This window comes from Erythrolamprus reginae, chromosome 5, assembly GCF_031021105.1.
Source record: "Erythrolamprus reginae isolate rEryReg1 chromosome 5, rEryReg1.hap1, whole genome shotgun sequence".
Taxonomy (NCBI): domain Eukaryota; kingdom Metazoa; phylum Chordata; class Lepidosauria; order Squamata; family Dipsadidae; genus Erythrolamprus; species Erythrolamprus reginae.
This window is the reverse complement of record NC_091954.1, coordinates 91,564,802-91,590,769: the sequence shown is the minus strand read 5'-3', so window position 1 is coordinate 91,590,769 and position 25,968 is coordinate 91,564,802. Positions and strand designations below refer to the sequence as shown.

At 39.3% G+C, this 25,968-nt stretch overlaps 1 protein-coding gene across 3 annotated transcripts in view; it reads right to left on the bottom strand.

The window, feature by feature from the left end:
- Positions 1–25,968, bottom strand: part of MME (membrane metalloendopeptidase) — a 122,597-nt gene that overhangs the window by 81,533 nt on the left and 15,096 nt on the right. Inside the window, exon 1 of one of the 3 annotated variants that reach the window (XM_070753474.1) lies at positions 4,301–4,848. The exons of 1 other annotated variant lie outside the window; for it this stretch is intronic. The gene's annotated coding sequence lies outside the window, so the exon portion shown is untranslated. One more of the 3 variants, XM_070753473.1, reaches the window with a different exon arrangement.

Sequence of the window (25,968 nt, the reverse complement as noted above, 5' to 3'; positions counted from 1 at the left end):
TTGTTGTAACAATGCAAATAATGCTCCAGATGTAACTATTACAATGAAAATGCCACCTTTTTTGCTTTCTTTGCTGAATTATATGAAATAATGAAAACCCAAAATAAATACAAGTTTTGAAACAGAACTGGGGAGACACAATGAAAGGCCTTGTTTCATTGTGGTACTTGCTGGGTGACTTTGGGCTAATTTTTTCCTGTCAGCTCGACCTTATTTCAATTATTTGTTGAGAGAATAAATGGAGGAATGGCTTCCCACATGCTACCTTGAGCTCTTTGAAGGAAAGGTAGGATGTAAATACAGAACTAAAGCAAGCAAAATAACTAACTAACAAATGTATTCTTTATTTTCAAGTCAGCAAGATTAACATTTCTGCCGCATAAAATTCTATTTTCCTTCCCAAGATCAGAGGAAACGTCCCTTAATTTAATAAACAAGTTAAATTTTTTGGCCTGATTTAAAGGTACCCACTTTAAGGTATCTAAATTAATATTCTTACTACAAACATATAGAGGAATACTTTCAGAAATAATCTTACCCGTCCTGCTCACATAAGTAAATTGCTAATATGAAAAGAATCTTCAAATGTAGTATGTCCATTGTTCAAGATTAGAAAATGATTCAATTTCTTAATATGGTAAAATGCTTTACTACTTCCTAAACTACAATTTATTAGCACATCAAGAATGATTCCCCTTGACATGCAAATGTGCTTTATGAAGTCAGCACAACTTTCCCAAAGGAGTCAGCCTTTATATTGCTGCCTGAATATTTCTATTATTTAAAGAAAACCTATTACCTCTTTTTATCAAAGAAAACTAACGAAGTCTGCAGTACTGACTTAGGGTATGTCCTAGTATATCACTTTGTAAGCTCTTTGCATGTACTACAAAGTCCTGCAAATTAAAGTACAGGAGCCAGTATTCTGGTAAAATTGTTCCTTTCTATTTCTCCTAATATCTTTGCCCTTTGCCCTCTGAAACCATAGAGAAACAAACACTTGTGATTTTGTCACTTGTGGTTTTGTCAGATTGAGAAATTGGGACGCAGCAATGGGAATAGACATTTCCTTTTTCATTTCTAATTTTGTGGCTTCTTCACATTGCTCTTAGAATACTGTGTAATTTAAGCAACAAAGTTGCCAGAATAATGGTATTTTATTTGTTTGTTTGATAATTAAATTTAGCAATACTAGGATGGTACTTAACACTTATCTCGCCAAAAGTGACTTTAGGCAGCTGGCAATCATTCAACTAAAAATTACCATTTTAACTCATGTAGGAATAAAAGATCAATAGGAATGATCACACCAAAACAAATGCAAGTGGTTGAGTGATTCCAAATATCACAATAATTACTTATTCCCAAATACTAACTTTCAACCTCATAATAAACCATGAGAAGAATATTTAGGGCACATTTCCTTCTCTAAACAGTGACTGAGCTTATCCAGCAGAAGATGCATCTGTCTTAGAAATGTTATAGTGAATACACGGAGTCTAGCATCAGGTATGGCTGATAAGAACCAATTGAAACATTATTTAATTAGGATATCCTGCCTGTCTCCATTATTCAGTGAGAAGAAAGAGCCTTTTGTACAACGGAATTGGGTAAGCTTTGTGCACTTTACAGCAGATTACACATTTTTGAAGGGCAAAACAGCATCAGCAACAGAAAAGAATAAGATGTTCAAAAATTGCAACTTCAACGGTGCTAGTTTTCTAGGAAGATGTCATCTGAATACTTGTGGAGGGCAAGCTGAAATGTGCGAGATGCATCTGGAGGACACTTATTAACTAAAAATGAATTAGTCCTAACCACTTCTTGCATATCAATAGGTATAAGAAGCATCTCACAAGAGTCCTTGAAGGGCAGAGTGTTTCAGTTTTGTTTCAGAGATAAGGACTTGGCAGTAAAGTGTGGCTTGGAAGTAAACTGACCTTATTTTAACACATCAAAGGCACTCCTGATTCCTAGCAGACACATCAGATGTACCATTCGAAGGAGGAAAAAAAATCATGAGAGCTAAACATGTAACAGGTTTAAGTTGCTTCTTGTGGCCATTAATTGATTTATCAAAGAAGAGGCTATAGCAATACTGTTCCAATTCACATATTTTGGTTTAAATGCACAGGAGCTCTTCCTGGACCTCAAATGTAAACATTGATTAAAGGTAATAAGCAACAAGAAGAGATCTGTGAATTGTGAATCCTTAGAAGAAACAACTTACTATCACATTCATTAAAAGAAGTGTATACATACCAGAAATGTATTGTTTTCTTACTTAAGATAGCAAAAGCCATTATTATTTGGACTCTTGTGTGATTTATAAATAAGAAGACAATTTATATTGTATATTTATGTATGCATTTGTCACACTTCCAGAATAGGATCATCTGTATAGGATCATCTGTTAAGTTATTCAAAGATGTAAAGTTAATTGCTTCAGGAGTTCTGGGGAGTCAAAAATCCTGCAGATACTGCTAGAGCAGCCCTCGCTAGCATGACCAATGGTGGAGATGCTGGAAATAGTAGTTTGGCAACATTTAGAAGGCCACAGGCTTTCCATTCTCTGCAACACTACAGAACATGGTTGCAGTGAATTGTTATTACATTTAAAAAAAAAAAATTAAAAATCTTTTTTTTTTTTAAAAAATAAAAGCTAAAAGTTGCTTGCATGAGGATCTTCACATGTGACACATCTGTGGGGATTTTTGCTTGCCCCCCTCTCTTTTAACTGGGATTCCCAAAGGGGCGGGCTACAGTTCCCATTATCCACAGCTAGCGGTATTAGGATGGGAATTAAACACCCACTGTTAATTGGGTCTTAAGCAGAGATCCCCCTTTGTTTAACCCCCCCCCCCTCAAATAATAGCAAGATTCCCCCTCTTTTCAAATTACCTCTTTCTACACAGCAGCTTCATGTGTAATGTGTAATGAAGGCATTACACATTTACCAAAAGTTGATATAAAGATCCTCAGGAGTGATACTTTCGTCTTAATGAATAACCTATGACAAGCGTAGACATGGGGCACCAAACACCCCCTTTCTTATTTCTGGAAGGTTTGAAAAGTCTTTGCTAAGCTTGTTGAAGTATAAGCAGGAGGTTTTTGAATACATAGTGTTACTTGAGCTACTGCATTAGGAAGTGAGAGCTCATCCACTTATATGGACTCCCTGGGAGTTAAACAGCAGTCACATTGTTCCAAAACTCGCTGATAGCTTGCAAGTCCAGGACAATGGGGACCAGGCAACCAAACATAATGTGCACAGAAATAAAGCCATGTGTAAAGCAAGTGACGCTGCAACAGCCTATATACATTTCATATTAGGAGCACTTTAAATCCAGGAGAGAAAAAGTGCTTTTCTTGCTCTATCCATAAAAGACATGGGAGAAGCTTTTAAGTTCTTTTTTTTTCCCCCTAGAAACCTTTTAGGTTTTTCATTCTCTAATTGGAAAGCCTTCCTAAGCCTTCCTCTTATCGCTAGCTAAAATTCAACCAGAGAAAGTTGAGACGTGGAATTTCACTACACTGAGCCAAACGGTCCAGGAAAGGAACGCGGGATTTAGAGGCTATTGTAAAAAGGCAGTGGGTTTTCTCTGGTGCCTGCAACTTCCCTTTCACCAAGTCCTTTGAAAAGAAACGTAGGTTCAGAGGTGATGGCAATGATGATGGCGGAGAGGAAGAGAATGAACTCTGCACACGCTCAATACTCCCCCCCCCCCACTCCACACTCGTCGTCATTAATTATTATTTATTTATTTTATTTATTTATTCGATTTTTATGCCGCCCTTCTTCTTAGACTCAGGGCGGCTTACAACATGTTAGCAATAGCACTTTTTAACAGAGCCGGCATATCGCCCCCAAAATCCAGATCCTCATCTTTACGCTTACACTAACTTTACCCTTAGACTATCCACTGCTGACCTCTCCCGATTCCTAAGAGGTCAGTAAGGGGCGTGCGTAAGTACACCAGAGTGCCTTCCGTCCCCTGTCCTAATGTTTCCCTCTTATTAGTACCGTGTCTGTAAATATTATTATATCTTTGTACACCACCAATACGTACTTGACAAAACAAGTACAGATGAATAAAAGAGATAATCAAAGGAAAAGTGACATACCCTACTCTGGATGCCTTTCCCAGCTGTTCACACCTCTGTCCTCTGGCATTGCGCCTTTAAAGCCCACCCCATCCCACCCTACGCCTCTTTGCTCCAGAACTCCCCACCTCCCCGGCTCTCCCGCTGCTTTCCTATTCCGGATCCCACTTCTCCACTCCCCGGTATCTCGACTTACCAAGCTGTTCTTCGGAAAAGTTCGGAGGCGATGTAAATGCATACATCACCGACCAATGGGAGTGGAGGGAGGGGAAGGCGAGAGAAGCAACCGTGGGAGCTTCGGGCGTTGAGAAGCCGCCGGCCGGGAGGCTCCGGGGAAGCGTCGGCGAGGCGCTCCGGTGGGCGGGCTTGGATTGCTCCGCTGCAGGGGTTCCCCCGGGGCAGGACTTATGCTGCCGGGCTTGCCAGGAGCCGGAGCATCCTCGAAAAACTCCCCGGGGATCGTTCACTCGCTCGCCCGTTTCCTGTGCCAGCCGCGGATCGGGAGGGGGAAAAAAAGCCAGCGACCAAGTGACTCTCGCTTGCAAAAAAACAAAACAAAAACCCGACACGGCGGAGGGGCAGAAAGGCTGAGCGGGTCGCTTGCCTTTTGCGCGCCCGCCTCCAGACCCAAAGGTCTCCTCTGAAAAGTGCCCGGTTCCTCGGAGCCGTGCGCGCAATTCTGGGGGGTCCTCGGAGAAGAACTCTTGCTAAACCTGAGCGAAGAGGCTTTCTTTTGCCCTGCCCCTAACAAGGACAAACCCCCGGGGCAAAGCCGGAGGAAGGGAGGGAGGGGGGAGACTTTGGCAAGCCACCCCTGAGAAATTAGGCAGCCGCTCCAAGAGAAGGAAGTGTCCTGCGAGGACACGGTAGGGGCCAAAGCTTAGTCATCCCCTCCTGAGAATTTATTTATTTTTATTTATTTGTTTTGTCAAGTAGGTACTGGTGGTATACAAAGGTATAATAATATTTTTATATATGATACTAGTAAGAGAGAAACATTAGGACAGGGGATGGAAGGCACACTGGTGCACTTATGCACGCCCCTTGCTGACCTCTTAGGAATCGGGAGAGGTCAACAGTGGATAGTCTAAGGGTAAAGTTAGGTGATACTAGAGAGTCTGGTAATAATTATTATTATTAATAATAATTTATTAGATTTGTATGCCTCCCCTCTCCGAGGACTCGGAGCGGCTCACAACAAGCAATACAAAATACAAATCCAATATTAAAAGCAATTTTAAAACCCTTATTAAAAAACAATCATACAACCCAAACAAATCATACATAAAACGGAACGGCCGAGGGGTATACAGTACTGTATATCAATTTCCCCATGCTTGGTGACATAGGTGGGTTTTCAAGAGTTTGCGAAAGGCAAGGAGGGTGGGGGCAGTCCTAATTTCCAGGGGAGTTGATTCCAGAGGGCCGGGGCCACCAACAGAGAAGGGTCTTCCCCTGGGTCCCGCCAGACAACATTGTTTTGTCAATGGAAGCCGGAGAAGGCCAACTCTGTGGGACCTAAACTGATCGGCAGCCAGTGCAGACTGTGGAGTGTTGACGAGACATGGGCATATCTCGGAAAGTCCATGATAGCTCTCGCAGCCGCATTCTGCACGATCTGAAGTTTCCGAACACTTTTCAAAGGTAGCCCCATGTAGACAGCGTAATGAGTTCCATGCATCAACTACTCATTTACTAAAGTCGTATTTCCTGCAGTCAAGTTTAGAGCGGTTTACTTTAAGTTTGTATCTGTCGTGTGCTCGAGTGTTGTTGTGGTTGACGCCGAAGTACTCGTTAACAGGAAGGACTTTGTAGCAGAGATTTTATGGGCTATCTCTGCCCATGAATCTCTGCTCATCCCACCTTCCTTCTTTTGTTGGCTGATAAAGTAACTTTAGGAAAGACAGGCGCACAACAGCTGCCCTGCCAAGCCTTCCTCAACCCAAAGTTTTCCAGATGTCTTCTGGATCACATCTCTTATCCATATTAGGTGTATACTATGGATAACCCCTGAGGGATGAAGTTGGGCAAGGAGCTGTGCACCCTACAAACCAGAGGTTCTGACAAGTTCTGGAGAAACGGTAGTGGAAATTTTGAGTAGTTTAGAGAATTGGTAAATACCACTTCTGACTGTCCCTGCCTTCATCTATTCTCTGCCTCCCGAGTCCCAGCTGATCGGGAGGAAATGGGGATTCTGTAGTAGCCTTCCCCTGGAGTGGGGAGGGAATGGAGATTTTGCAGTATTCCTCCACTGCTACTCCCACCAAGAAACGCCCACAGAACCAGTAGTAAAATGTTTTGAATCCTACCATTGCTACAGTCTTCTGCCTCATGCATCTCAGCGGCCGGTTAGGTCCCACAAATTCTATAATTTTCATAATGCTTAGCACCCCTCATAAAAAAAATGGATATATTTTAATAACAATCAAAATATTTTTCTGTTTTCTTTTTTGGGTACATACACAAAATAATAATAAACAAAAAATAAAATTATGCATAATAAAATATAAATAAAAGTTATATTACAAATAAGATTTATTTGGATCAATGAGATGGATGAAATTGTTTGTGCTGAGATGACAGATCATCATAATTTGATTCCCTGGTTGTTAATTTTAATCTGAGATGCGTCCAATAGTCTGTTTCTTTTTTTTGACTTAATGTCTACAAATGCTGAAAAAAGCAACTTCACATAAATATGAAGTTGGAAAAGGCAAGATGTATTTCAAAACTTTTTCTGAACGCATACCCCTCACCTTATCCGTCTTCCTTCAGCAGCGACTGTCCTCCTCCTCTTCTTCTTCCTCCTCCTCCTCCCACCCAAATTCCGAGCTTTTATTTCTTTCCTAATGGGTTTGCACACATTATTTGCTTTTACATTGATTCCTATGGGAAAAATTGCTTCTGCTTAAGAACGTTTCTACTTAAGAACCTGGTCACGGAACGAATTAAGTTCTTAAGTAGAGGTACCACTGTACTAGAATTTTATCCAGTTAAGCTTTACTAGATAAATGGTCAAAGCAATGGAAATTGCAGTTTAATGTTTCCAAATGTAAAATAATGCACTTGGGGAAAAGGAATCCTCAATCTGAGTATTGTATTGGCAGTTCTGTGTTAGCAAATACTTCAGAAGAAAAGGATTTAGGGGTAGTGATTTCTGACAGTCTCAAAATGGGTGAACAGTGCAGTCAGGCGGTAGGGAAAGCAAGTAGGATGCTTGGCTGCATAGCTAGAGGTATAACAAGCAGGAAGAGGGAGATTATGATCCCGCTATATAGAATGCTGGTGAGAGAGACCACATTTGGAATACTGTGTTCAGTTCTGGAGACCTCACCTACAAAAAGATATTGACAAAATTGAACGGGTCCAAAGACGGGCTACAAGAATGGTGGAAGGTCTTAAGCATAAAACGTATCAGGAAAGACTTAATGAACTCAATCTGTATAGTCTGGAGGACAGAAGGAAAAGGGGGGACATGATCGAAACACAATATATTAAAGGGTTAAATAAGGTCCAGGAGGGAAGTGTTTTTAATAGGAAAGTGAACACAAGAACCAGGGGACACAATCTGAAGTTAGTTGGGGGAAAGATCAAAAGCAACATGAGAAAATATTATTTTACTGAAAGAGTAGTAGATCCTTGGAACAAACTTCCAGCAGACGTGGTAGATAAATCCACAGTAACTGAATTTAAACATGCCTGGGATAAACATATATCCATCCTAAGATAAAATATAGAAAATAGTATAAGGGCAGACTAGATGGACCAGGAGGTCTTTTTCTGCCGTCAGACTTCTATGTTTCTATGTTTCTAAGTATCTTCTTTCTTTTGGATTCACATAATAATGTGCATCTAGATGCCTGTTATTTTACTACTTTCTTGCTTTTAATGCTATATGTTGGGTGGTCTCCAAACTGAATAATGAATGAACGAACTCCTTTTAAATCAATTGATCAACTAGTGTGTAAGGGAAAAAAAATATACATAACAAAAATAGTGACAGAAGCTGGCATTCCAAACTCCATCACAGCTGAAGCAGCACTGCAAAACACTTAGAGTTTAAGAGACCATACACAAGGGCCGCAATCCCACAACAGACCTGCTGGAGCAATTTCACTTGCCAATCTCCTCTGCAACTTCACAAGCCTCCTCGTTCACATACGAAACTATTCACACTAGACTGGATATGTGAGCTGCCTGGTGCTAGCAAAACATAGAAAATACTATGCATACACCAAAGCATTCAAAACCATCTTCAGGCTGCCTTAGCAAGTGCAGGAGATTGACAATGAAAACATGGCAACATTTTGATATCCTCAACGAATGATAAAGTGGTGTCTTCATATCTCAGGAAGAAGTCAAAGTACTTGGGAGGAAAGGCTAGTCCAGGTTTTAAAAACTGTTAGAGAAAAATCAAGAGAGATTTGCAGTGAATGAAGTCACAAAGTATCTTACCCATCAATTCAGCTGGAGCTATGGATAGATCCTACCAACACAGCTTTCTCAATTCAAGTCTTGGTCTTCGGTGTAGTGATCCCTTTTCTTTAAAATATTGGGGAGAATTTAGTAGGCGGTAGTGTTCCTCTGAACCCAGGAAATAATTTTCAGGAATAACCACATACCTTGTGAGCTATAAAGCTTTGCTTATGTCACAATCTGGGCTTTTTTATTTTTATTTTATAGCCTCTTAATTCAGCAGCTCAGTATTTGCTCCTCCCTGTATTAATGTGTTTATACAGTTCATATCTATTTATTTGTTCATTTGTTTCACACCCTAGCTTTCTGCTGTACCAAGCCATCAACGATCTAGTAGATTAAAAAAAAACAATATGTGAAAATAATAATAATAATTTGTTAGATTTGTATGCCACCCCTCTCCGAGGACTCGGAGCGGCTCACAACAGCATATAAATGAAATTAATGATAAAATGAAAAAAATCAAGTAACAATAATCTTGTCAAAGAGATGCAACTTCATCAAAATCTACTCCCTGAGAGAGTGAGGACTATACAGATAGTCCTTGTCTTACAACAGTTCATTTGAAGTTACAACGGCACAGAAAAAAGTGACTGATGACTGTTTTTCATGCTTATGACTGTTGTGGATTCCCCATGATCATGTGAGATATATTTGGATGTTTAATAATTGACTCACATTTATGATGGGTTGGGATCATTTGATCCCCCTTTTCAACATTCTGACAAGCAAAAACAATAATGTATTTGTTTGTTTGTTTGTTTGTTTATTTATTTACTTACTTACTTACTTACTTACTTACTTACTTACTTACTTACTTACTTACTTACTTACTTACTTACTTACTTACTTACTTACTTACTTGATTTGTATACCACCCCTCTTCGTAGACTCGGGGCGGCTCATAGCAATAATAAAGACAATGTAAAAACTAATCTAATAATTTCAAAAACACTAAAAACCCAATTATTAAAAGCAAACATACACACAAACATACCATGTATAAACTGTATAGGCCTGGGGGAGATGTCTCAGTTCCCCCATGCCTGACGGCAGAGATGGGTTTTAAGAAGTTTACGAAAGACAAGGAGGGTGGGGGCAGTTCTAATCTCTGGGGGGAGCTGGTTCCAGAGGGTTGGGGCCGCCACAGAGGAGGCTCTTCCCCTGGGTCCCGCTCCTATGCTGCCCAATCCTGAAGGACTCAGGGCAGCTCACACCAATATAAAATTACAATAACAATGACAATAATAAAAAGAGGTCAAGGAAGAAAATGAGTAATTACTAAAATCCCAACGAAAATTTAAAAAACAATTCAACAACACGTACTAATCATAATAAGGAAAGCAGATTCACTTAACAACCACATTACTAATTTAACAACTGTTAACAAATGTGACGAAAGAAATTGGGGAAAAAGGAGGAAAACTCATTTAACAAATTTCTTACTTTAAAACATAAATTTTGGGTTCAGTTGTCATAAGTTGAGGACTACATGTACACAACTCTTAAGAGAGTAGATTCTCCTGCCTAAGGGGCTCCCAGAAAGAAGAAGGGTGGTCAAACTATTCCCCAAAGCAGTGATTTTCAACCTTTTTTGAGCCGTGGCACATTTTTTACATTTACAAAATCCTGGGGCACACCACCAACCAAAATGACACAAAATGACACTCTAAGACATTCTCCTCTCTTTTTCCATCCCTGTCTCCTCCCCCACTTGTGTGTGTGTGTGTGTGTGTGTGTGTACACTCTTGAACCATTTCCAAAACCAAGTGAAGGCTGGGTTTTTTCTCTCTCTTATTCTTTGGGTGCTTTTTATCATATGCTTTAAATCAAGAGTCACTTCTCTCTCTCTTTTGTTTCTCTCTCTTTCCTCTCATTCTCTGTCTCAATCATTTTCTCATTTCTCTTTTTTCCTCCCCTTTTTGCTCATTTCTCTCTTCTCTTTCCCCCTTCCTCTCCTTCTCTCTCTCTCTCTCTCTCTCTCTCTTGCTTTCTTTCTCTTGCATTCTTTCTTTCTTTTTCTCTCTCTCTCTCTCTTTCTCTCTCTTTCTCTCTTGCTCTCAGCAAAAAGTTGCAAAACTGGAACCTGAGCTTCCTTCTTCATGGCACACCTGACCATGTCTCGCGGCACACTAGTGTGCCATGGCACACTGGTTGAAAAACACTGCCCCAAAGCACCCAAAGGCAGAACAAGAAGCAATGGTTAGAAGGAGAGAACCAACCCAGAACTAAGGAGAAATTTCTTGACAGTGAGAACAGTGGAACTACTTGCCTCCAGAAGTTGTGAGTGCTTCAAAACTGGAATATTTTTTTTGAAAAAAAGATCAGCCAACTATTTGTCTAAAGTGGTATAGGGTTTCCTGCTTGAGAAGGCTTGAAAAGCTCCAAGGTCCCTTCCAACTCTATTATTCTGCTGCTCTCTTATATGTCTGTTACAAAGTTATAAGGACACAACAGTTTTGCTGTTCCAGGCCAAGTCCTCCTTATCCCAGTTTTTTTTTTTTTTTGCAAAGACAACCTCTGGCAGTACACTTCCCTTCTGCTTTTGTTCCTCTACAAGTGGTATTTGGAATCACGCTACCCCCAATCCAGAGATAATACTGTCTCAAGAATAATAGCCCCTGACTGATCAGGCTTATCCAGTCCTCTGATAAGATACAATGGCCAACTGGCAGGATGGCAGTGTATGAGCGGTGCAATTTCAAAAGACCCCTTCCCGCAGACAAACAACCCAACAAATTTGTGAAGGGAAAGGTTACATAGAAACAGAAGATTGACGGCAGAAAAAGACCTCATGGTCCATCTAGTCTGTCCTTATACTGTGACCTGTATTTTATCTTAGGATGGATATACAGTGGTACCTCTACCTAAGAACGCCTCTACTTAAAAACTTTTCCAGATAAGAACCGGGTGTTCAAGATTTTGTTGCCTCTTCTCAAGAACCATTTCCTACTTAAGAACCTGAGCCCGGAAAAATTTTCCAGGAAATTTGAGAGCAGCATGAAGGCCCAGCCAGTTTCCTGCCATTCCCCCTTTAATCCCAGCCATCTCAGGCTTTTCTGGGTTGCCAGAAGAGCCTTTCAGTGGAGGCTTTGGCAGTCCAGAATGAATGGAGCATTTCCCTTTCTCTGGGCATTTGGAGAGGGAACAAACCCCTTTGCTGTGGTGACTCCTTTGCGCTGCCTCCCATACACCCAGAGCGAGGTTGCCTCCCGGAGCATCTGGGCACGGAAAGGCAAAAGGGGGCGCTTCTCCCCGAGCAGATCAACTCAACTTCAGCCAAACTGAGGAGTCACCACAGTGAAGGAAAGACACTAGCTACAAAGCGAGCAAGCGAGAAGAGAGGGGAGCCCTTCAGCATGGGAAGGAAGAAGAATCAGGTAGCAACAGCAGCAGCAGCCGCCTTTCAGTCAAAGGAGCGGAAGGTTCCCCCCTCTCACCCGCCTGGGTTTCTCTCTCTGGCACAGTATATGGGCGACAGCCTTGTACTGGGTGTATAGAAACATAGAAACATAGAAGTCTGACGGCAGAAAAAGACCTCATGGTCCATCTAGTCTGCCCTTATACTATTTTCTGTATTTTATCTTAGGATGGATATATGTTTATCCCAGGCATGTTTAAATTCAGTTACTGTGGATTTATCTACCACGTCTGCTGGAAGTTTGTTCCAAGGATCTACTACTCTTTCAGTAAAATAATATTTTCTCATGTTGCTTTTGATCTTTCCCCCAACTAACTTCAGATTGTGTCCCCTTGTTCTTGTGTTCACTTTCCTATTAAAAACACTTCCCTCCTGAACCTTATTTAACCCTTTAATATATTTAAATGTTTCAATCATGTCCCCCCTTTTCCTTCTGTCCTCCAGACTATACAGATTGAGTTCATTAAGTCTTTCCTGATACGTTTTATGCTTAAGACCTTCCACCATTCTTGTAGCCCGTCTTTGGACCCGTTCAATTTTGTCAATATCTTTTTGTAGGTGAGGTCTCCAGAACTGAACATGGGAGGCGTGCGCTCCTCCTCGCTGCCTCAGAGTCCCTCTTTTTTTTTAAGCCTTAAAGTTTTGGATTTTTTTATTCCCCTCCCCTTACCATCTTCCTTCAGCAGTGACTGTCCCCCACCTCTTCTTCTTCCTCCTCCACCCACCCAAATTCCAAGCTTTTATTTCTTTCCTAACGGGTTTGCACACATTATTTGCTTTTTCCTATGGGAAAAATTGCTTCTACTTACAAACTTTTCTACTTAAGAACCTGGTCACGGAACAAATAAAGTTCTTCAGTAGAGGTACCACTGTATGTTTATCCCAGGCATGTTTAAATTCAGTTACTGTGCACTTACCAACAACTTCTGGTGGAAGTTTGTTCCAAGCATCTATTACTCTTCCAGTAAAATAGTATTTTCTCACGTTGCTTCTAATCTTTCCCCCAACTAACCTCAGATTGTGTCCCCCTTGTTCTTGTGCTCACTTTCCTATTAAAACACTTCCCTCCTGAACCTTGTTTAACCCTTTAACATATTTAAATGTTCCAGTCCTTAAGCCATTTAAGTTCATTTAAAGGCAATATCAAAAGTTCAGTTTGTGCCAAGGAGAAATTGGCAACCAGCAGGCAACTTTCCACACAATCTTTATATGAATGCTTGGCTGCTGTACTTTTTACCCCTGCTCCTTCCAGATGTTTTTCAAGACTAGCTCCCTTAAAGTACTTTGCAATAATTCTTAGCAGCTGTAAACCCATAAAATGTACTCCTCTTACAGTATAATCTTAGATGATCTGGGTGCTCTTAATAACATTGACCATTGGTTCATTTTTATGAACACTGAGGGCTGGGGGCATTGCCTTGCAAAGATTCTGCCCATTCCTAAATGGTCAGGATTATTCAGTATCAGTGGAGGATAAACAAATCCAATGGTACTTCTCTGGGGACTTCTATGGCATTAATTGCTTTCTACATTACTGTATTGTATTGTATTTATTAGATTTGTATGCCGCCCCTCTCCGAAGACTCGGGGCGGCTAACAACAATATAAAAAGACAATGTAAACAAATCTAATATTAAAAACAATCTAAAAAAACCCCAATTTAAAGAACCACTCATACATATAAGCATACCATGTATAAATTCTATAAGCCTAGGGGGAAGGGAAATTTCAATTCCCTCATGCCTGACGACAGAGGTGGGATTTAAGGAGCTTGCGAAAGGCAAGGTGGGGGCAACTCTGATATCTGGGGGGAGCTGGTTCCAGAGGGTCGGGGCCGCCACAGAGAAGACTCTTCTCCTGGGTCCTGCCAAATGACATTGCTTAGTCGACGGGACCCGGAGAAGGCCAAGTCTGTGGGACCTAACAGGTTGCTGGGATTCGTGCGGCAGAAGGCGGTCCGGGAGATATTCTGGTCCGATGCCATGAAGGGCTTTATAGGTCATAACCAACACTTTGAATTGTGACCGGAAATTGATCGGCAACCAATGCAGTCTGCGGAATGTTGGTGTAACATGGGCATACCTAGGGAAGCCCCTGATTCCTCTTGCAGCTGCATTCTGCACGATTATCATTTCAACATGTGTATGAAACCACTGGGACAGGTTATACTTTGGTTGAGGACGAGGTATAATCAGAATGCTGATGATAGGTAGTTACACATCTCCAAAATAGATTAAGCAAGAGATGCTGTAGAAATCTTGACCCAGTATCTAGATAATGTGGGTGTCTGGATGAGGCACATTATGATTTTCTACCATTCCAGTTCTAACTCTGGACTGAATTTGACTGTCTCTCTGTAGACTGTAATTTGGATGACCTTCTGGACTCGGGACAACTCTTGTTTTCAGAGGTAGAAGCCACAGTCAAGTTAAGAGAAGTGCCTTTGCCCAGCTGTCATGACAAGAGAAATAACACAAGGCTCCCTCACCTTCTACTTGAACAGAAAGCTAAATCAAATATATCTCCTGCTCTCTGCATGGGGCCGGCAGAGAGCCATGGTGTCAGGCCTTGAAGAAACTATTTAGAAACGGTTGCAAAAAAAAAAAGTGCAGAAACATGCTTTGAGCTCAGAGAAAATGGAAACTATTTTTTTGGGGGGGGATCTTAAACCTCCTGAGCAAGAAGAATGGAAGGAATACTGTGGAATACTGTGTTCAGTTCTGGAGACCTCACCTACAAAAATATATTGACAAAATTGAACGGGTCCAAAGACGGGCTACAAGAATGGTGGAAGGTCTTAAGCATAAAATGTATCAGGAAAGACTTCATGAACTCAATCTGTATAGTCTGGAGGACAGAAGGAAAAGGGGGGACATGATCGAAACATTTAAATATGTTAAAGGGTTAAATAAGGTCGAGGAGGGAAGTGTTTTTAATAGGAAAGTGAACACAAGAACAAGGGGACACAATCTGAAGTTAGTTGGGGAAAAGATCAAAAGCAACATGAGAAAATATTATTTTACTGAAAGAGTAGTAGATCCTTGGAACAAACTTCCAGCAGACGTGGTAGATAAATCCACAGTAACTGAATTTAAACATGCCTGGAATAAACATATATCCATCCTAAGATAGAATACAGAAAATAGTATAAGGGCAGACTAGATGGACCATGAGGTCTTTTTCTGCCGTCAGACTTCTATGTTTCTAAAAAAGCAAGCAGACTTGCAAGAGTCTGCTACTACCATATAATATAAATCAAGTGTATTTCTAGTCTTTTTGTGTAGTGTGTTTCCTGAACCTGATAATCCTAAAGAACTGTCTTGATTAGCTACTAAGCGGGTAGAGAATGTTTCTTACTGGGCAGCCTCAATACACACAGTGAAATCCCACAGGACAAGACCCCTAAAGTAATCCAATCCAAAAGATTACTCCTACTGGTTTATGAAGCAAAATTGTTAGGTAGCAAGATCAATGATATCTCCACCCTTTGTGGAATGCCTGAAGACATCAGATTGTTCTCAAAATCAACAAACTGCCAGATGGAGCCTTTGGTCAACTAACTGGAATGTCTATTGAGCATGGGCACGCCACTTCATCCTAGTTTATTGTGCCATTATTCTCTGGTGAATAATGCTGGGAAAGATTAGTTCCCTGCTCTTCTGTCAGTCTGATTTTCATTTTACATGCCAAGTCCGCCCTTTCATCCAGGATTAAATGTTATACCAGCAACTGCTCTAGCATTAAAGAGCAGGTCTTTCAGGTTGGAGGGACCACCACTGCTGTCACCTTGATGTTTTTGTGTTTACTTACGTGGTTGTGTGCATTGTTCACATCGAGAATAATCATGAATGATACTAAGGAAACTGAATCATGTTTGAGAAACATTTTAGCATAGTGATGTTCCTTCCATGTCCTGTTTAAAAAAGGTTTTAACACGCATACACACACTCCACCCAAATGTGTTCTGCATTCAAAGACTCCACTCAAATGTGTTCTGCACTCACACACTCTCCACCCAAAGGTTTTTTATTTATTTGCTTATTTTGTCCAAAACACAATGAAGGTTACAGATGATATATTCATAGTAAAATATATCAATGAAAGGATAGTAGAAAAGATATAGGAATAAAATATATCAATGAAAGAATAGAGGAAAAGATATAAGAATAGAAGAGAAAATATAAAGAAATATAGGAGAGACAATAGGACAGGGAAGGGAAGGCACGTTGGTGCACTTATGCACGCCCCTTACTGACCTCTTAGGAATCTGGAGAGATCAACTATGGATAGTCTAAGGGTAAAATGTTGGGGATTAGGGGATGACACTATGGAGTCCAGTAATGAGTTCTAGGCTTCAACAACTCGATTACTAACGTCATATTTTTTACAGTCAAGTTTGGAGCGGTTAATATTAAATTTGAATCTGTTGTGTGCTCTTGTGTTGTTGTGGTTGAAGCTGAAGTAGTCATTGACAGGGAGGACATTGCAACATATTCTGTTAACTGACAATTGTAATATCTTGAATTGAAATTTGAAATGGTGATTTCTATCTTATCCACTTTTTGTTTTTTTTAAATTTTCTTTATAGCTCTCATTTTTCCCGATGAGGATAAACCAAAATGCATAACTCTCTTCCATTTTTCTCAGGCTACAGCAACCTTGTGAAAAAAATTATGGCTGCAAGAAAACACTGACCCTCAATTACCCATTGAACTTCATGGCTGAACAACATCTGAAGCTGACAGCGGAGTCATTCAGTGCTCTAACAACACTATCACTCTGCTTTTCAAATAATGCCTGATTTAGGCTTGCCAATTTTTGAACTACCCCTTGTGTATATTCCTTTAAACCAATTCTTGATCTGAGACAATTAGCAAGTGATCTATCCACTTATGAATAGATTTGTTTGCTAATTGCTGCCAATCAGTTTGTGAAGGCACTGGTACTGGAAACCAATCAAAGGGTACACAAGAAAAGACTGAACTAAGTAGGACAGCAGTGTAAACAGCCTGACTCTAAATATATTGACTCAAAACTTCCACTACATTCAATGACACTTATTTATTGCATTGGAAATATTAGGCGGTAATAATGTTTTGATAGTGCTTTTACTAAAGCAATCAAGGATGCAATCCTATGAGCCCTGGTTGGAAATAGGGGTTTATATACAGAGGGACAAGTCTAAAATTAGTTCTTCTTTGCAAGCTTCTGTTTCTATATTTGGAAAGCTGAAATTGAGGAGTGGCAATATGAATTTTAGATGTGATAGAGATAGATGGATGGATGGATAGATGATAGATAGATAGATAGATAGATAGATAGATAGATAGATAGAAGGATGGATGGATGGATGGATGGATGGATAGATGGATAGATAGATGATAGAAGATAGATAGATGGATAGATAGATGATAGGTAGGTAGGTAGGTAGGTAGGTAGACAGATGATAGAAGATAGATAGATAGATAGATAGATAGATGGATGGATGGATGGATGGATGGATGGATAGATAGATAGACAGATGATAGAAGATAGATAGAGAGATAGATAGATAGATAGATGATAGATAGATAGATAGGTAGATAGGTAGGTAGGTAGGTAGGTAGACAGATGATAGAAGATAGATAGATAGATAGATAGGTAGGTAGGTAGGTAGATGGTAGATGAATAGATGGATAGATAAGTAGATAGATGATAGATAGATGACAGATAGACGAGAGTTAGATTTTTATGATCTGTGATCACTAAATGCATCAATTATGTTTTCCCAGCTAAATTGACAGTAGAATCAAATGTTTCAAATGTTTATTCCCTCCACAAGGGTGAAAATAAATAAATAAATACAACCACCATACTTTTACTCTACCAATATGAGTCTAGCATAATATCGGATTTGCGAGAAACTCAAACTCTGGAGATCACTTAGCAATGTAACCGGATTTATTTTGTTTGTCTGGTAGGAAAAGGAAAAAGAAAATTCACTTTAGATAGCCAACAGACTTTTTTATATTCCATATCCTAAGGCAAATGTCACGGATGATTTTCACAGATTACGAATAGATAAAAAGCAAGTAAACAGTCATATATGTCAACTTTATGCATGGCTCCCAATATTTACTCTACCTCAGACATAGGCAACCTGGAGGACTTTTTTGTATTTAACAACACAATTCTTTACACAACCATAGAAAATCCCCAAGACGGTTTTCACTGACTTGAAACTAGAGTTGCATGAAAATTATAGTTTATTGAGTTGGGTGGCTAATGAATTCAAGTACATAAATAAAATGTCCAACATGGGTGTTTGACCAGGTAGAAACAGTGTGTTTCAAAATTAAAATGGTTTTATTTTATTTTTTAAAAAAACTATTTCTCCTAAGACCTTTCTCAACCCCAGGAAAAATGGTCAGTAATAGAGAACTCAGTTTGAATATGGAACATAGCTTTGTCAGTTTGGCAATATTGTCTTCCCGGTTGTAGTCCTCATTGTCTGCTTTGTCTAAAACATCAGCAGATCTGTTACTTCCCAATGCTTGATCATGCCTACAAACTTCCACAGGTTTTTTAACTATCTAAAGGTTGCAACGCCTTGGTCTCTTCAGCCTTGAAAGACGGCGTTTAAGGGGTGACTTGATCGAAGTGTATAAAATCATGCATGGGATAGAAAAGGTGGGATAGAATCATGCATGGGATATCATGCACGGGATAGAAAAGGTGGATAGAGAAAGATTCTTTTCTCTTTTGCACAATACTAGGACAAGGGGGCACTCCCTAAAGCTCATAGGTAAGAAGGTGAGGACAAATCAAGGGAAATATTTCTTCACCCAGAGGGTCGTTGGTTTATGGAATTCACTTCCAGAAGAGGTCGTGACAGTAGTCAGCCTTGATAGCTTCAAGGCAGGATTAGACAGATTCATGGATGCCAAGTGTATCAGTGGTTATTGAAACGGATGTCCATGTGCCGCCTCTATGTTGGTTGAGGCAGGCAGGATTCCCTTGAGTACCATTTGTTGGTGGGGTCAAGGGAAAGGGAGGGTTTTGCCTTCTCTTTCTGCTCAAGATCCCCATGGACAATTGGTGGGCCACTGTGTGACACAGAATGCTGGACTCAATGGGCTTTGACCTGATTCAACATGGCTCTTCTTATGTTCTTAAACAAAGCCCCTTCAAATGCCTATAAGACTGGGTGAGAGTGAGAAGATCAGTCACACTTCTATCTCTAGGGAATTTTTCAGGACTCCACCTGTTTAGCCATATGCTCTGCTCCACAATAGAGATACCTGTGCTTAACTATGAAGTCTTGCATGATTTTATTCCCTTCTGAAATCTTTTTGGGACCAAGAGGATGTATCAACAGCTAGTACTGGAAGGGCAAAACAAAACTGAAGAACGTATGAAACTCATACGTTCAAAGAAGTGGTCAGAGTTTATATATCTTTGAAGCCATCAGGGTCTTTTTAAAAAAATTCATTTGTCCAATACATAAATACATAGGAAGAAAAATAGACATGTAGTAATATATATAAGGGTAAAAGTGAACTTAGAGGAGAGGATATATGAAAGGAAGAAAATATATATGAAAAGCGAGAGAAAGGAAGACAATTGGACAGGGGACGAAAGGCACACCAGTGCACTTATGTACGCCCCTTACTGGCCTCTTAGGAACCTGGAGAGGTCAATCGTGGAGAGTCTAAGGGAGAAATGTTGGGGGTTAGAGGTTGAGACGATTGAGTCCGGTAATGAGTTCCACACTTCGATAACTCGATTGTTGAAATCATATTTTTTACAGTCAAGTTTGGAGCGGTTCGTATTAAGTTTGAATCTGTTGCGTGCTCTTGTGTTGTTGCTGTTGAAGCTGAAGTAGTCATTGACCGGTAGGGCGTTGCAGCAAATGATCTTGTGGGCAATACTCAAGTCGTGTTTTACTTCCCAGTTTGCACCCAATGGTCATCAATGATGGTCCAGGAGGATATTGCAGACTACTTCAGGAATAAATGGGGAGGTGACAATAATGATATTCTTTCATATCTATTGTATTTGATGTTACATTATTATTTCCACTTGTTATTTGTTTCATGAGCATCTTTAATCATGTTATATCCCCTAATTTTAAAGAGTGGAACTTTGGGGTGATGGCAGTATTGAAAGTAGGACTCCAAACAGATAACTTTTATCTGACACACTTCAAAGATAGCATGCTTAAAATGGGTGGCATACATGGTGGTCTCTCAAAGGTTTCAGTGATGATCCACCTACAGTACAAGTAAAGGTTGGGAATCTCTGTTCTAGCATTGAGTCTTTTACCCTTAATCACATACTGTATCAAGTCTAAGCTAGTAGTATCAAAGATATACTGTACTGCTACTGAGAATAGAAAACTTGAGACTTTTGAAACTCCCATGCTATGCTAGTCCTTGCTGTCCTGAGGCAGATGCTAGGATTCTAGGACAAAGATATCCAGGACTGGCTTAAAAGGCTGTGTATAAGCTGCACAATACTGCACAATATACCAAGTTCATATCTCTGCGCTCTCAGAAATGCAGTAGGATGATTCCTCTCGTGATTAGCAAATGAATCCAGAATACTCAGTAGAATGATAAGAAAAAGCCTGAGATGCAACTTTCCTTTCTTTAAAAAAAAAAGGCTGAAGAAGAAATAAAAGAGAAAACATTATTATATTCCTGAATTGCAATGAAATCACACCTACTCTGCTCTGCGTTAAAATATTTTTATCCAGCAAATGAGACATCCTTTCATTTTCCACTAATTAAACAATAACAATTGTTGCAGTCTTGTAATAATAACGAAGACTCTGTCTTTCAAAAAGGGCACCTAAATTAATCAAGCCATATCAGTTTCAAATTCTCCTGCATGTTTCTTTCAAGTCCTGCCACTTCTATTATTAAAACAGCTCATCTGCTTAACAGGGACATTTTAATGTTCTTTCTGATGCAGCTGTAATAATGTCACCCTGTTTGATCATCTCAAGCAGTTTTCTCAGTTATAGTAAATCACAACACTAATGGGAAGAAACACATTTTGAAGTGTTCTAATACTTTTTTTCACTTAAAGCACTTCATTTTTAAAGTAGTCTAGGCCAGCCCAACTTTGTGGTTTCTGGGTATCTTGGATTACAGCTCACATCATTTTGAAACATTAGAATTATTAAACAAAACTAATCTTAAAAAGAAGAATGTTGTGTCAAAAATGTAACTATAGTGCTGTTAATACTTAAATACTTCAGTTTTTGATCATTGCAAGCTATTTTTGTATTATCAAACAAAGAGATCTCCAAGTCTTGGTATATGACCAACTAAATATGAGTCACCAATGTGCAGCAGTGGCTAAAAAAGCCAACACAATCTTAAGCTGCATCAACAGAGGGATACACTCCAAGGCTAGGGAGATATTAATACCACTCTATAATGCCCTGGTCAGACCACACCTGGAGTATTGCATTCAGTTCTGGTCACCACACTTCAAAAGAGACATAGAAACTCTGGTAAAGGTACAGAAAATAGCAACCAAAATGGCAGGGGGACTAGAAACAAAGACTTACAAAGAAAGATTGCTGGAACTGGGCAATTTTTTGCCTGTTTAGTGAAAAGAAGGGACAAGGGGGACATGACAGCATTGTACAGGTACTTGAGAGGTTGCCACGGGGAGGAGGGCATCACACTGTTTTCCAGAGCGCCAGAGGGCCGGACGAGGAACATAAAGCTAGACCAAAGGAAGGACTACATTGTAAGTGTATCTTCCTTTTACCTTTGTACTTGAGATTAAGGCATTTATGAATTTTGGACTATAAGACTATACAGCATGATCTATATTGAAGACAACAGATTCCAAAAAGGCTATGAAATTCTTGGTAGATAAACTGACGCCTTACTGACGTTTCTGTGCATTATATATTTTGACTGTGCTTCTTTGTCATTCTAGTGCCTGTGTGTAAACATGCATGCAAATATTTTTTTTCATCAATTTTATTTATAAATACCTGAATCACCCACTATTGTGAAATCACAATATCACATCTCTTTGTATGCATTGCTGTTATACTGAGAAGATGATAAACTACTTTCAAGACAACTATCTCTGACTAACACATATCCTGAAAGATTGCATTTTTAGTTGAAGGACAGTCATAATTTTCTGAGGAATCAGAATTGAGGAAGAAGAATAAGGAAGAAACACTGCTCCAATAATGAGCAATGGCATATCTTTAAAATAGAACAGACTGGGGAAAAAATTCCTAGGTTCTGCAAAATCAAGTAGAAACCCTAGTCTGCCAAAGTTATTAATTTGTAGAGCACTACATTTGTAAGATTTATTTAATTAGTTCTATCTAAATCAGTTATGTAATTTGGATTACAAAATAATACTTTTAAAGTAGGTGTCATATTCCAGTGCAAAAGGCATATATATTTTCTCTAATTAGGTTTCACAAGAGTGGAAATAGCTGGTTGACCTTGGCTAGACGTGGAGGCTAAATGGAGCTAAATTGAGCATGGTTATTATTGGGATGAAAAATCTCCAGGCAATTAGGACGGTAATCTAGAGGAGTTAGTTGGAAAAGGATGTTATTGTATATTTATATTTTATAAGCCAAATATTATATTATATGGAGTCATATATAACATCTGTTGTTATACAAACAATACTATGCTCACTAATTGAGCACGAGTTCCTCATGTTGAGGATGTTGTACAATCAAGGAAGGCTAAACACATAGAAAAAAATAGTTTGGAGGATGTAATTTATGTAATTTATGACTCTTATGAAATTGAGATAAGCATTAGCAAATTTTAAAATGTCCTCCTACGCATTATCAAATGTACCATTCATTCCAAACAAAACATTGTATAAAAGATAAAAGTTCCCCTCATGCATATGTGCCAGTCATTCCTGACTCTACGGAGCGGTGCTCCTCTCTGTTTCAAAGCCAAAAAGCCAGAGCTGTCCAAGACATCTCCGTGGTCATGTGGCTGGCACGACTAAATGCCGAAGGCGAATGGAACGCTGTTACCTTCCCACCAAAGTTGTCTCTATAATTTTTACTTGCATTTTTACAAGCTTTCAAAATGCTGGGTGTCAGAAGCTGGAGCAAGTAATGGGAACTCACTCTGTTACAAGGCACAAGGGCAGTGATGGCGAACCTTTTTTTCTGAAAGAATGTGGGCGTGCACTATCACATGTGCATGAGTGCCCACACTCATAATTCAATGACTGCGGAGGGCGAAAACAGCTTCTCCCACCTCCTGGAGTCCCTCTGGAGGCTGAAAACAGTCTGTTTCCCAACTTCTGATGGGTCCAGTAGGCTTGTGTTTCACCCTCACCAGGCTCCAAAGGCTTCCCTGGAGCCTGAAGAAGGTAAAAACACTCACCCCCATCTTCCTGGAGGCTTTCTGGAAGCCAAAGCCGCCTTCATGGAGCCTTTGTTCAAGCCAAAAATCAGCTGGCCAGCACACACATGCACATTGGAGCTGAGCTAGGGCAATGGAGTTATCGAGTTATCGAAGTGTGGAACTCATTACTGGACTCAATTGTGTCAACCCCTAACCCCCAGCACTTCTCCCTTAGACTCTCCACGATTGACCTCTCCAGGTTTCTAAGAGGCCAGTAAGGGGCGTACATAAGTGCACTGGTGTGCCTTTCATCCCCTGTCCAATTGTCTTTCCTTTCTTTCTCCTATCTTATATATTCCCTTCCTTTCTTATATCCTCTCCTCTAAGTTCACTTTCACCCTCATTTATATTATCACATGTCTATTTTTCTTCCTATGTATGTGTGTATTGGACAAATGAATAAAAAATAAAAAAAATGGCTCATGTGCCTGAAGATATGGCTCTGCATGCCACCTGTGGCACTTGTGCCATAGGTTCGCCATCACTGCACTAGGGATTCAAACTGCCAAATTGCCAACTTTTGTGATCAACAAGCTCGGTGTCTTAGCCACTGAGCCATTATCTAAATCAAATGTACCATTCATTCCAAACAGAACAGTGTATACATATATTAATTTACATGTACACAGGCAAAATCTAGAAACATGCGCAGAAAAAAACAAACCAGACTCTGATATAGTAGAAAAACTATGACAGGTAATTTGTATATTTGCCCAATTACTGACTTCTGGGGGAGAGTTTTATCGGTTTTGTTCTTTATCTTTAAGCCATCCTTGGGCTGAACAGCTCTACAAAGGTGCTTTGTAAAACTTTCAGTCCTTGAAACTGAAGATTGGCCACCTTAAGGACAATGACTATTCACTACCTTTATAATACTGAAGCTGTTTGATGTAATCAGAATTATTTTTAATTTTGGAAAGTTATTGATTTCCATGTAAGTTTGAATCTAATACACTCTCAGAAAATCCTTTCATCTAGATCAGAGAAAAAACACCCACCAACTCAGTTTAGCTAACAAAAAAAGTTTAATGCTTATTTATTGAGCATCAGCAAATATTAAAATATTTTGCTGAAAAAAATAGGACAAAAGACTGACAAAACCATGGAGAAAGTATATATATTTCCATGGTTTTGTCAGCTAAAAGACATTGCCTTTTATTTTGAAAAATATTTTATTTATTAGTTAAAAAAAGGGAAGGGAAGTATAAACAGGAAGAGAAAAAAAGTAAGGGGAAAGGATACAAAATCAAGAGGTTTGGGAAAATGATAGTACTATACATAGTAATACATAAAATTCTTTGTATCGATAATATATTTCTTGAACTATGTAAGTAAAAAATATCCTCATTTTTACCATTTATATCATATATTATATTTATAATTCAAACATTTAATTTCCAATTTCTAATACGTATATATATATATTTGTTAGTAGAAGGTAATTTATGAAAGAGGAAAGTAAGACTAGAATAGTTAAAAAGATTTGTAGTTTATTTAAGTAAATGATATAATTAAGGAAGTTTAGAATTTAGAAAATATTGAGGGGGTGGATCTGCGTATAGCGCAGACGTTTTTAGGTGATACGACATTATGTAGAAAAATAATAAGGGGTGTATATGTATAGTATAATAAATGTGTTCTTGTGTATAAAAGAATGTGAGAATTGATATAAAAATGAGTAAGTATTTGTATTAATATGTTATATTAATATTGCCTTTTAATATCATTTATTAATCAGAAAAACTACTATTAGTCTCCTCTTCATTTTTGCCATTTTAAAAATATACATTAAATTTCTCTGTTTGCCTGCCTACCTACCTATCACACAAAAATGTTTCCAGACACACTGAGATAAAAATTGTGGATAATTAACATAGACAGTTCCAAAGATAGTAACATCTTTTCATTCCAAATTAACCTTTGTATATCAGCAGAACAGAGTTGCAAGAGACAATCAGGCGATGCCTGGATGCTACAAATGGTCCTAAATGTAAGCTGATTGCCAAAAATGCAACCATATAACAGCAGGAGTGATGCAGCAGTTGTAACTCTGAGGATAAAAATGCTAAGCAACTTTCCCCCCCAAAAGTCTGCCATGACTTCAGATAGTCATTATCTGATTCATTGTCAGTGGAAGATTACTTGCATTATCTGTATCTCTTTTGTCCAAATACTCAAAGCAGCACCGCATTGTTGTAACACAAATGCTGTCCTTTCTTAGACATGTCTAAAAGGGTTGGAGTTTGTAGTTCAATGATGTGTCATTGCTTTTGTTGGTTGTCAGCCCTTGATCGTACTCCTCCTAACTGTGAACATTGCTGCTCCCTGTTTGCTGATGTGGAGACAACTGGCATGCAAGGTATTAACACAATCTTATATAATACACTTCATTCATGCACAAGGAAGTCTGCCAACATTATGTTCTGATCATCATATTATTATCTTCTTGAACACATGTCCATCCTAAAATTTCCTAACTGTTCCACAAGGCCCAACTTTTCATAAATATCACGGGGGAAATTGGAAATGGTAAATAAAACAAACGGCCTTTTTTCATTCCCC